The sequence below is a fragment of the Macaca nemestrina genome, chromosome 7 (assembly GCF_043159975.1).
Source record: "Macaca nemestrina isolate mMacNem1 chromosome 7, mMacNem.hap1, whole genome shotgun sequence".
NCBI lineage: Eukaryota > Metazoa > Chordata > Mammalia > Primates > Cercopithecidae > Macaca > Macaca nemestrina.
Window position 1 is genome coordinate 50,872,909 of NC_092131.1, and position 11,584 is coordinate 50,884,492.

Sequence of the window (11,584 nt, forward strand, 5' to 3'; positions counted from 1 at the left end):
AAAGTAGCTTTTAAATGAGTCAGTCTTTTCTTAATGGGTGAGACAGTAATAGTGAATGTGCAAACCTAGATGTTTCCAAATTTAGGAGCTGTTCCCAACTCTGAGACTATCAAAAAGAATAAAAGATCGTTTTACACTTTTCCCAACATTTTGAGTTTCAGTTATTAGTGGACAACACCGCAGAAAGTCATGCTTTTAATAACTTTCAACTTTTTTCTCATATCAGAAAAATGCAAAAATAAAAAATATTTAGCTCAGTGATCCATCACAAAGAACATTTGTGGATCCACCAACAGGCCAAGAAATAGAATATTGGAAGCCTCTCTATAGTAAATTTTTCATGTAGGAAAAGGCCACCATTTTGAAATTCTATCTTTCCATTTGGAAAAGTAAGAAAATAAATAGCTCAGGCTTTTTTTTTTTTTAATTCCTTTTCAGCTTTACCTATCACCTCAATTTTTAACAACAAAGGAGAGCAAGGGAAGTGGCTCAGCTAGCAAGATTTTTTTCCCGTTTTTCTCTTTCTCAGGTCTTTTTTTCTGTCTACTCGTTCCTCAAATTCTGTCTCACAAAGAGCCCAAACTGGTTTGGCAAATGCCAAAATGTGCTTAGAGGATGACAGAATGAGGAGAAATGGACAACATTCCCTTAGCTGGTAAGGGGGTGATATGTGTGTGTGGATGGGTGGGGGGTTGGTGGTGAATGGAGACTGGGAATACATTAGTAAGTCTTATCCTATGCATGATTAATTGACTTGAACTGAATTTTTAAAACAGCATGAATTGAATGTGGGTAGGGGTGAGTGTCACTACATCTTAACCTCATAAAATGAGTAAGACAGTCTACAAAACGTTCAAATGTATTGAAAGACCTTTTGAAAGTTTTTTTTTGTTTGTTTTTGTTTTTGTTTTTTTTGAGATAGATTCTCGCTCTGTCTCCCAGGCTGGAGTGCAGTGGCATGATCTTGGCTCACTGCAACCTCCACCTCTTGGGTTCAAGCAATTCTTCTACTTCAGCCTCCCAAGTAGCTGGGATTACAGGTGTGCACCACCACACCCAACTAATTTTTGTATTTGTAGTAGAGATGGGATTTCACCATGTTGGCCAGGCTGCTCTCTAACTCCTGATCTCAGGTGATTTGCCCGCCTCAGCCTCCCAAAGTGCTGGGATTACAGGCGTGAGCCACCACGCCCAGCCTGAAAGTCTTATTTAAAGACTGTGTGTGTGTCAGTTATGGAAAGCACTGCTTTGACCCCGGAAGATTCCTAATGCCTTAGGTGGTAGTAGTGGCTGAGGTGGAGGGGAAGGAATTTGAAAGGAAGGAAAAGCTGAAATCATCTGTTAGCGTGGGGGTTAGCCTTCCTCATGGCTCTTTGCTGAAATCCTAATCTTTTTTTCACTCAAATGTGAGAGGGTCATATTCAGACCTGCTCCATGTAGGGCAGAGCCAGAGGAGACGGAAATGAGTTAGAACAGTCATACTAGGCTGTGAGAAGGATCAGTGTGCTGGCCCCGCTGCCACTGGTAATGCCTACTTGGGTGGCGAATGTGACAAGGAGGAAAAAGTAGCCTGAGGCCAAGCGAAGAGAGTGATTGGTCCTTTAAAGTGTTAGATGACCTAAAAGAAAAAGGTAACCTTAACACAAAGCCTAAGGAACATGAAGACGAGGTCAGCAGAGCACCACAGTGTGAGGCAATGCCCAGATGTGTGGCCAGCTGAGAGAGAAGGAAGTGATTTTTAGAGAACAGTAACAGAAAAGATCTAGAGATTTTATTTAATAAAATTTGCTTCTGGCAACCTTATGATGTGATTAGGTGTTCTGAAATAATACCTGTTTCTGAATCTCAGTTTAAAATCCACTCTGGGATTGTCCGTAGTAGAAGTACTGAAATCTGATTCCATCCAGCAGAGTGCTGTCCACTCCAGCCACCACGCTCAGGGACTACTCCATAGCTGCTGTCCTCACAGGGCTGGGTCAGGTGTGGGTCAGCTGACCCTCCTACTCCTGACTGATACTATTGATTCTGAGTTTGTGGTTCCTTAGCTGACGCCTGAGGTTTGTGACTGATTACAACCACTCATACTCACCAGGCTTTACGAAAGGACAGGTGGATTCAAGCTGCGCTCTCCAACTTCCCTCCTTCTGTCATTGGGGATACCAGATTAGTCATCTTTTTATCCTTAATGCCTCCATTTCCTTTGCTCCCATGTCCTTTATTAGACATTTCTTTTTAATGTCTCTTTAATCCGGGACTGCCTGTGTCATCTTAGAGACCTAGGGCAAGAATATAATAGTGGCGTGTATACTCCATATCTAAGCATTTGAAAGTTATAAAAAATCAAGCTTACAAACCATTGACTAAATTGCATTCCTTTTTCCCTTGAAAAATACCTTCATGATAACATGGTTTGGGTAAAGCTATAATTTACATATGACTGAAAGTTGGCCAAATGTCAAAGGCAATAGAATTTAATTATAATTATACATGTCTGGGTGTTCTGTTGATGGGCTGGCACTGTTTAGATGAGTGATAAAATAAAGATATACATATTTCATAAGTCATTATGTGTGAATTTAATACAATTAATTTTTCTTGGCTTCTTTTCAGTCAAATCACCAATTATTTTGTTATAATCAAGATTTTCATGCAATTTGTATTAATAGTAACTACCTGAAAGATTAAAAATAAAATGAAATTGTATTCAAGAATACATTTAAATGTATTTTCAGAAAAGGTATAACTTGAGGTAGATATTGACAAATTAAGATATTTTTACCAAAAATAAAAATTATTTATCAATGTGTTTTCAAAAAAGCTTTTTCTAAAATATTTAAATTTAACTATTAAAGTTAAAAGCTAAAATACAAATAATAAATATAAATATTTTAAAGCAAAATTATTTAGATAAAGCTGACAGGTTAATTCAATTTTTATTTACATTTCTAACAAGTTTATTAAATAATTTTGTAAGAATGAAACTGCACAAAATCTTTAGTGTGTTACATGGATATTATATCTAGATCCTCAAATGTGAGAGTAACACAAATTATTTAATACAGCGTATTCCTCAGCTCTCACTAATCATGAGGACTCTGAAACCATGGATGGAAACACAAAGAGAAGCACAAAAATGCACGCTCAATGCTGCTGAGCAAAATATTTTGTTATGCAAAAATCTGTGTCTTCTATGTGGCGAGGAAGTGACTGCATTTTCTTGATCGCAAGCACTTCTGCTCAGGCCCTCTTGTACTGCAAAGCAGTATGTTTCTAATGTTGGCAGAAGCGCAAACCGCAAACCTTCATGGTTGATGCCTGAACATCACTGCATTTCATTCACCTTAAGGGAATAGGACAAAAAGGGTGGAAAAGCATTTCCCCGAGGCCTACAGAGTGGATTTTTAGAGAACATTCAACCCAGAAAGACATGTCCATGTGCTCATTACTAAACTGACTAAATTTAGTTGTTTGAATTTTTGCAATATGTGGAGGCTTCTAAAATCCTGGATCCCAGGCAGGGGCCTTCTTGCCTGGGCTAAGGGTGGAGCTGTTTTGAGATGGCTCTTCCTCTCCTTTCCCCAAGTCTCTGCGTTAGTCCTGGATCTTTCTTATTTTATGCCTTGATTTTGATCTAGCCCTAACTACCTATGGATTTGTCTCTTGCTAATCCATCTGAATCACCTGTAAGATGAATCTGAAAATATTCTGTGTCCTACATGTTATTTCTTTGCCTTAGAACTTACAGTAGTTACTACCTCTTACTGGATCAAGCCCCACATTGTGAACCTGCTATTCAGGGGTCTCCATTAACAAACTATATTACCTTACCAAGTTCATTTTGCTGGCTTCCTAATATATACCCTTTGCTTAACTAAGCCATTTCCTTTGTGACCCCAAACTTGTAGTTCTCATTATTCTCTGAGTAACTTTGCTCAAATGTGCCCCTACTATTTTTATCCATGTAGTCTTGGCTAAGATAATATCAACCATCCTGTAGTTTGCACGCTCAAGTTCTGTTTGGTGGTTTGTGAATTCTTCTAGCTGGTTTGCATTTTGTTTTCCTCAATGTAAGTTGTCTAAAGATAGTGTAATTTTCTTTTCCTCTTTCTTTTTTTTTTGAAATGGAGTCTCACTCTGTTGTCCAGGCTGGAGTGCAGCAGCCCAATCTTGGCTCACTGCAACCTCCAGCCTCCCGGGTTCAAGCAATTCTTCTGCCTCAGCCTCCTGAGTAGCTGGAATCACAGGCGGCTGCCACCACGTCTGGCTAATTTTTGTATTTTTAGTAGAGATGGGTTTTTGTCATGTTGGCCAGGATTTTCTCGAACTCCTGACCTCAGGTGATCTGCCACCTCAGCCTCCCAAAGTTCTGGGATTACAGGCATCGCCCAGCCATTGTTCTTTTAAAAACATAATATATTAATTACAAGAATCAATATAAAACATTGAGAACTATATGAACTAACATGTAAAACTTCCTTCATCACTTCTACACTTACTTCCCAGAAGGCCCTATCAAGAATCTGATTTGTTTATTCAGACCTGTTTAAATGCACAAATGCTTACATTTTTGTATACACGTTTTTTAAAAACAAAAAGATAATTATCTGAAATATTGTCTTTTGTGATTTGCTTTATCATGGGCATCCATGCCAGTGCATCAGAATCTCAAGCTTTAAAAGCTAGAGGTAATGAATATTATGTCTGTAATATCTCATCTGTAAATGAGGATAATAATAGTATATATTTCAAAAAATTATGGTGGAGATGAAAAAGATTAAGACACTTTAAATACTTAGAACTATGTCTAGCACTTAATAAGAACCAATAAATGTTACTTATTTAATAATAATAACAATTATAATATTTATAGTGATTATCCGTTTCCTTGCTGGTAGACATTTGTTTTCTCCAATTTGTTATTTTTACAATTAATGCTAAAATAAACATCCTTACATATATCTTTGCACACTAAGTGATGATACTAATTCATCCTTCCACCAACTGTGTGAAAGAATCTTGTATGGTAATTTAAAAATGTGGCCAGAGGATGGTGGCTCATGCCTATAACCCCAACACTTCAGGAGTCTGAGTCAGGAGGATCACTTGAGGCCAGGAGTTTGAAATCAGTCTTGGCAACAGGGCAAAACCCCATCTCTACAAAAGTATAAAAATTAGCAAGGCATGATGGTGCATACCTGTGGTGCTAACTACTTGGGATGCTGAGATGGGAGAATCACTTGAGCCCAGGAGGTTGAGGCTATAGTGAGCCGTGATTGCATTACTGCACTCCAGCCCAGGCGAGAGTGAGATCCTGTCTCAAAAAAAAAAAAAAAAAGTTATGTTTCTGATTATAAAGTAATACATGCTTATTATAAAGAATTTGAAAAACATAAAAAATGACAAAAAAATTAAACCCTGTCCTAACCCTACCCTTTAGAGATAAAATCATTACTAACAATTTAATGTGTTTCATTAGGGATTATTTTACTTGATACACTTATATTTTTAAATATAATATTATAGAAAAAGCACTTGCCCATGACATTAAATATTTTATCACATAAATATACCATCATTTACTGTTTTCCATTTGTTGGTTATTTAAGTTATTCCTAATTTTTCATCATAAACATAAGTCTGTATCTAATTTTTGAACATAGGATTTTGCTAACATTTCAGTTCTACTTAACACAGGAAGAATAGAAACTTTTGATGCTGTGGCGCTTTCCAGGAAGATTGCCAGCAACATCGGAGAGCACCCATTCCAGGAAAGGCTTGCAGAAGTCAGCCCCACTTTTTCCATCTGGAAACATCCCACCCATCACTGCTTCCCCACCCTCTCCTCATGCCCTCGGCTGCAGATAACATACTAGACATTCTGCCGTGAAGACTCCGCTGGCCCACATGCAAGACTCTCTCCGTATTCGCAGCTTATCACATAATATCATTTCCTGCTCTTCACAATCTTCTTTTCAAATGCTTTAAGGCAGTACTTCATCCTTTTTTCAGACATCTCCTTAGTGAACCATGTAAGATTAGCATCTCAATGAATCTAAATTCTCTTTTCTGCCCAGGCAGGCACTAGCATGTGACATTGGGCAAGCAATTTATCCCTTGTATGCGACAGTGTCCTACTCAGTGAACTAGAGGGTGTGAGAGAGGCTGTTTTGCAGTATGGCAGTTAGTACCAACAAATGGAATAAAAACACCACGAAATAATTTGGAAGATATAAATTCACATGTAAGTGTGCCTATGATAATAAGATATGGCTCGTAATTTTGTTGCCCAGATTGAAGGAGTGGCCTAGTTTGTTGACCAAGCTGATTTTAGTATTTTCTTCAGCTCTGAACACTGACTTTATTTTGTAATGTAACCTTAGAATAAGGTAGACAGTGAGAAGGGGGTTAAAGAAGAGAAGCAGCCAGCAGGTAATGACTGAAGAAACCTGAAGCATATTCTACCTATCAGGTGTGTTGATGGTTTTGGCCAAGAATTCACATACAAGGAAGTCAGGTACAAAATACCACAATTTCTTTAGCTGCAGGCGGAGAGTTTATGTCAGTTCCTTTTTTCCCCTGCTTTCATCCATATGCAAGCAAGTGATAACATGTACTAAGTTAAATAATGCATGGTACTTCAACTATTCTTACTTTCTATCCTTTGGTTATTGTAATTACATGTAATTTTGTGACGGATTTTCTATTTTTTAAGAAATCGCACTTTTGTACTTGATCCAGCTAACAGGATTTTCTTACATTACTTCATAAAGAGACCATCTTTTAAACTTCTAATGTTATTTCTTATTCATTAGTACATTTGCCTGTGGGGTATGTTCATAAATGGGTTAAAGTTACAAAGTTATGCTTATAAAAGCTCATGGTAATTTGGAGTATCAGGAGGATTTATTAATTTTGAAATCTTAAAAGAGCAAAAGCTAAAATGAGATTGGATTAAATATATTCTTGCATGCAGTTATTCTAAACACCCTTAAGGACCAAAGACTAACTTACAGAGGACATTATGCAAATGTGAATATATCTCTAAGTGCCTCGTAGGCTTGCTGATGTAATATTTTACATGGTTAGTTAAGTACATCAAGTAAAAGGTTTGACCTTGATAGAGTGTAAAGGTGCTTATTTCAAAACAACTCAGTGATTTTCCAGGCCATTGCAGAATAATCAACGTAAGGTGAATGAAATCAAGAATCTGGTCATCAGCCTTTTAGTCGGCCAAGCATCTGCTGCACAGGAAACTAAATATATTCTTTATAACATGTCCATATCTTTCATTTTGTATTTGTCATCCAAATATCACACATATTTGAATGTTTGCTGGGGACCACACTGTTGCAGTGTGAAGAAACAATTCCCAGGCATGGCTGATCGCAAGAATCATCTGGGGAAGTTTTAAAAAATATAGGTCTCTAGGTTTCATGAAGATCCATTTTATCGGATTTTTTTGAGGATAGCCCCAAGAATTATGAGGGTTTTGTTTTTGTTTTTGTTTTTTTCTTTAAAGCTTCCCCACATGAATTGACCATCTGGTTTAGGAACCATCAGAGGCCTCACTCATTGCACTTTGAAAACATGATGTGGTATGATTGCATGTTTCCTTTTGGCCACATCATCATCTCAATAGGATAAGGAGTGGATATGCTTTTCTGAGATTTATAATTTCTATGTTAATAGGAGAAGAACAAAGTGTTAATGTGAGTTTTATGACTTAGATTCTAGAAACTCAAAGCAGGGAGGTCATTTTGGTGATCGTCAGCTCACCCATTATTAATTGGCATCTACTTGTGGCACCCATGTTTAGGGTTGGCAGAAAGTAGGGAAAGAGTTTAGGTAGGAGGAGACAGGAAATCTAAACATTCCCTACCTTACCTCTGCCTCAAATGGAATATCTTCCCTCTCAAAAATAACTTGAATAAATCCATTAATTAATCAGTAATCATTAATCGATCACTAATGAATGTAATCATTCACTTTAAAAATATTTACTCAGCACATATTTATGGAGCAGAGTTCTGTTTGTCAAGGGGTCAGTGGTTTTAGCAACTTTCTCTGTCCTCCTCATTAGCAACAGGGTGAGGAGAAAGTAGAACATAAATCTGATAGGAAAACTTATTTTAGAAGAAATTATTCTCAGTGTGTAGGGACGAGGAGGGATGCAAATTCCTCATTTTGAGCCCACTGCATTCTTCCTCATCTTAATAGGAAATGTTGGTATTTCTTTGTAATCATTTTAAGTATTACTAATGCCCCAGCATACTGAAGTGGGGACCATTGGCAGGTGGAGAAAACTGACGATGGTGGAAATGAAATGTAATTTCTTCCACTGTAATTCTCCACAAGCTGTGTAAACTCTCTGCAGTTAAATAAACACTTTTAAAGACAAAGAGTTTACATTTTCATCCAAACACTGCTGGTAACAACTGCTCACTTTCACTCTTTTGGAGCTTTCCCAAACAGCGAGGAGATTTGCATTTTCTCTAATAGTCTCAGCAGTATGCTTCCTTCCAAAAAGAGAGAGAAAATGAAAACCTTGCATTTCCCTGAATGCTGAGTAAAATCACACGACTATATTCCAGGTGGCCTAGTGGATAAATATGCAATTACTATTGTTATTTATTGATTTATACGGCAAACTTCCCAAGCATTTGAACTTCATATACTACCAGGTAAAATGACGTCATTGCCTGCGTACCAATAGGAGAGACCTTAAGTCAATTTTTCACAATAGCCAGGGGACCACTGAACATTTCCTTAAATTGGAGTCAGTGGGAGAAAATCCTACACCTAGAGCCAGTGAAAATGTGAAAGAAATGCACATGCACAGAACGTGGACTTTCATTTCTGGAGGGCTATAGGTTTCTAAGCTTTACAATTGTGTTAGGGAAATAGAACATCTAAAGAGAATAAATGTGGTTATTTAATTTCTACTCAATCACATTCCTAAAGTGAGCAAAATGTAAAGGAGATATATGGATTATGAGTGACAGTGAATCTGCTGGCATCTTAATCTTGGGATTTCCAACCTCCAGAACTGTAAAAAATAATTGTTTGTTGTGTAAGCCACATAGTCTATGACATATTTGCTATAGCAACCTGAGCCAACTAAAACAAGTTTGATTGTATACAAGACATCACGGTGGCTGGAAGGAAGAACCCAGCAAGTCTCCTTTGGGGGATGGCATTGGCAGGCACGCTAAAGAGCAAACAGTTGAAAAACATCTCATGGAGGGAAGGACATTCAGGTAGAAATGGCTGTGCAAAGCACAGACAGTTGAAATGGGGAATTCTAGGTCATTTGTTTCCCAGAGCATGGGCCAGAGAGGAAGGAGGAGAATCTATCTGGAGAGTTTATTCTCCAGGCAGTCCTGGTGAAGGATTCTGATCATGGCCCAACACGACCTGATTGGCAACTGTGAAGAATGCATTGGAGTGTGTTGCAGTCTGAGGCGGAACAATGAGAAAGATCAGCTAAGATCTGATTATCTGAGATGAACACAAATTGTGTAACCCAGGGTGGAAGGAGAATAGTGGCCATCAAACTTCGCTGCATGTTATGTAGGTGATCTGTAAGTCTACAGGTTTAATGTAGTAAATCTTAGCATTTACTATGGTCTTACTCAGGGCTTTATCTCTGGTCTGAGCAACTGATGAGTTCTCAAGTGTGTGAGTGATCTCTTTAAGACCCACCTCCAGAGCCACCTCTTCCTCCATAAAGCCTGCCTTGGGCCGAATTGATTTCCACCTCCACAGTGCCTCCCCCCATGCCTCAGGTACACCTCGGTTACAGCACTTGCCTTGCTGGACTGTAAGTGCTTCTCTCCATGCGTGGCTTCTCTGCTAGCACACAAGCTCCATGAGATCAGGGGCTACAACTTATCTCTGTATACCCAAAGCTGGACAGTGGTACCCAGGACACAGCAGGGACTCTGAGGCTTACTGATGGAATGAAAGCAGCCCCAATTAATCAGCAATGTAGATCCACGTGTCTCTGTACTCATCAGGGAAGGACAGGGTGAAGAACCACAGAAAGGACCTCTGTTTCTCCAGCTTTATTTGCTATATTGATGACAGGGAGGTGAAGTGAAGGAAAAGTTTTATGTGCAGAAGATGAGAAACAAGCATACTTGCAAAGAAAGAAAACATGTTTTCAAGCATTTCAGATTCAATTAGTAGCCTCTGGTTGAGTTAAACAAGAGAAAGCAACAAGGGGAGAACCAAAAAACAGGTACTTGACAGATTTCCTTTAATGCTTTTCCTGTCCCTTGATGTATTGTCTTCTTGTGGAAGTATCAATATTGTGTGTATACAGGGGGAAAAGCATCATCTTCAAATTGTAATGAATCTAAAATGAAAACAAGCCACACAGTTGGCCAACACTGCTTTAAAATTGCACATCAAGAACACTCCCAGTGACAAACACTTTCAAGGCAAACAAACCAAACAGAAATTAAAAAATCTCTGTGGGGTATAAATATGTAATTACACTCACACAGGGAGCATTTTATCAGGTAAACCATCCCACTTTGTTAATTGAAATGCTCTAGCACTGGGCTTTTTTGACAAAGCGTCTGAATATGTATGTGTATGGTGTAGACACGCTGTTTCACCGCAGCTCTTCCTAGCTGGGGTGAACAGCCTCAAAGCCATTTTTCCGTGCAGCTGGGAGGTCAGTTCTCTAAGCCTTCCTTTTGTTTGTTTGCTTCTATTTCCATCTAGCTGAATGTCACCAGGATGCAAACTGGTTTGGAATTCTAAATATCTGTCCAAAACACAGCTATTTTAAAATTAGGACTAATACTTGACTTTTATATAACTCATTTAAAATGCATAGATAAGCAATTGTCTTTGGTAATTTAAAAATGTTGGAACAACCAAAAACAGAGATGTTCTAAGAACGTACATTGGTATGGCATGGTGGAAGAATGTCCTGAATTCGACTTCAGACTCCGCCTCTGACTACGGCCATAGGTCACATTAAAACATTGCTGCCTTCGTTTTCTCATCTAAACTGAAAGTTATTCTATGAGTGCTAAGAATTCGTTTTTACTCCAGTAAATCCTACATTATCTCATAGTGTTGCATTTGCTTGAGAGTTTTTTGAGCAGTTGGATCATGAATTCAAGGACATCTTTGTTAAACGTTTGGAAAGTTGCTCAAATGAGGCTCCATCTCCCTCCTCTGGTGTGTTTAGGGCGTGGCATGGCCAGTGCTGAGCCACAGGCCTCAGAGTCACTACTCTAGACTTCTGGGTGATCTCAATGTCCTACCTATGAACATACTGCAGAGGTCTGTTCTGCGATGGGAGAGGCACAGGGTGGTGTCGGGGGGGTGTCAGAGTAGAAATCCAAGTCTCAACATATGGATTTCATAGTATAGGTGGAACTCACTCTGGATTCTCTAGCCCTCCAATCCTAATGTTCCCTAGAGCTTCTGTGTAAATGACCACAAATTGGATGGTATAGAAACTTATTCTTTCTAACAGAAACATTCTTTCTCAATTCTGGAGGCTAGATGTCTGAAGTCAAGGGGGCAGCAGGGCCATGCTTTCTTTAAAAGCTCAGGTGAGATT

At 38.6% G+C, this 11,584-nt stretch overlaps 1 long non-coding RNA gene across 6 annotated transcripts in view; it reads left to right on the forward strand.

Annotated features, from left to right (window-relative positions):
• Positions 1 to 7,046, forward strand: part of LOC105473604 (uncharacterized) — a 32,685-nt gene extending 25,639 nt beyond the window's left edge. For 4 of the 6 annotated variants that reach the window (XR_011625853.1, XR_011625849.1, XR_011625850.1 and 1 more), the window contains 2 exons: positions 530 to 655; positions 5,695 to 7,046. This is a non-coding gene — a long non-coding RNA (uncharacterized lncRNA). The remainder of the gene's footprint in view (positions 1 to 529; positions 656 to 5,694) is intronic. The other 2 variants (XR_011625852.1, XR_011625854.1) reach the window with 1 other exon arrangement.
• Positions 7,047 to 11,584: the final 4,538 nt, after the last annotated feature.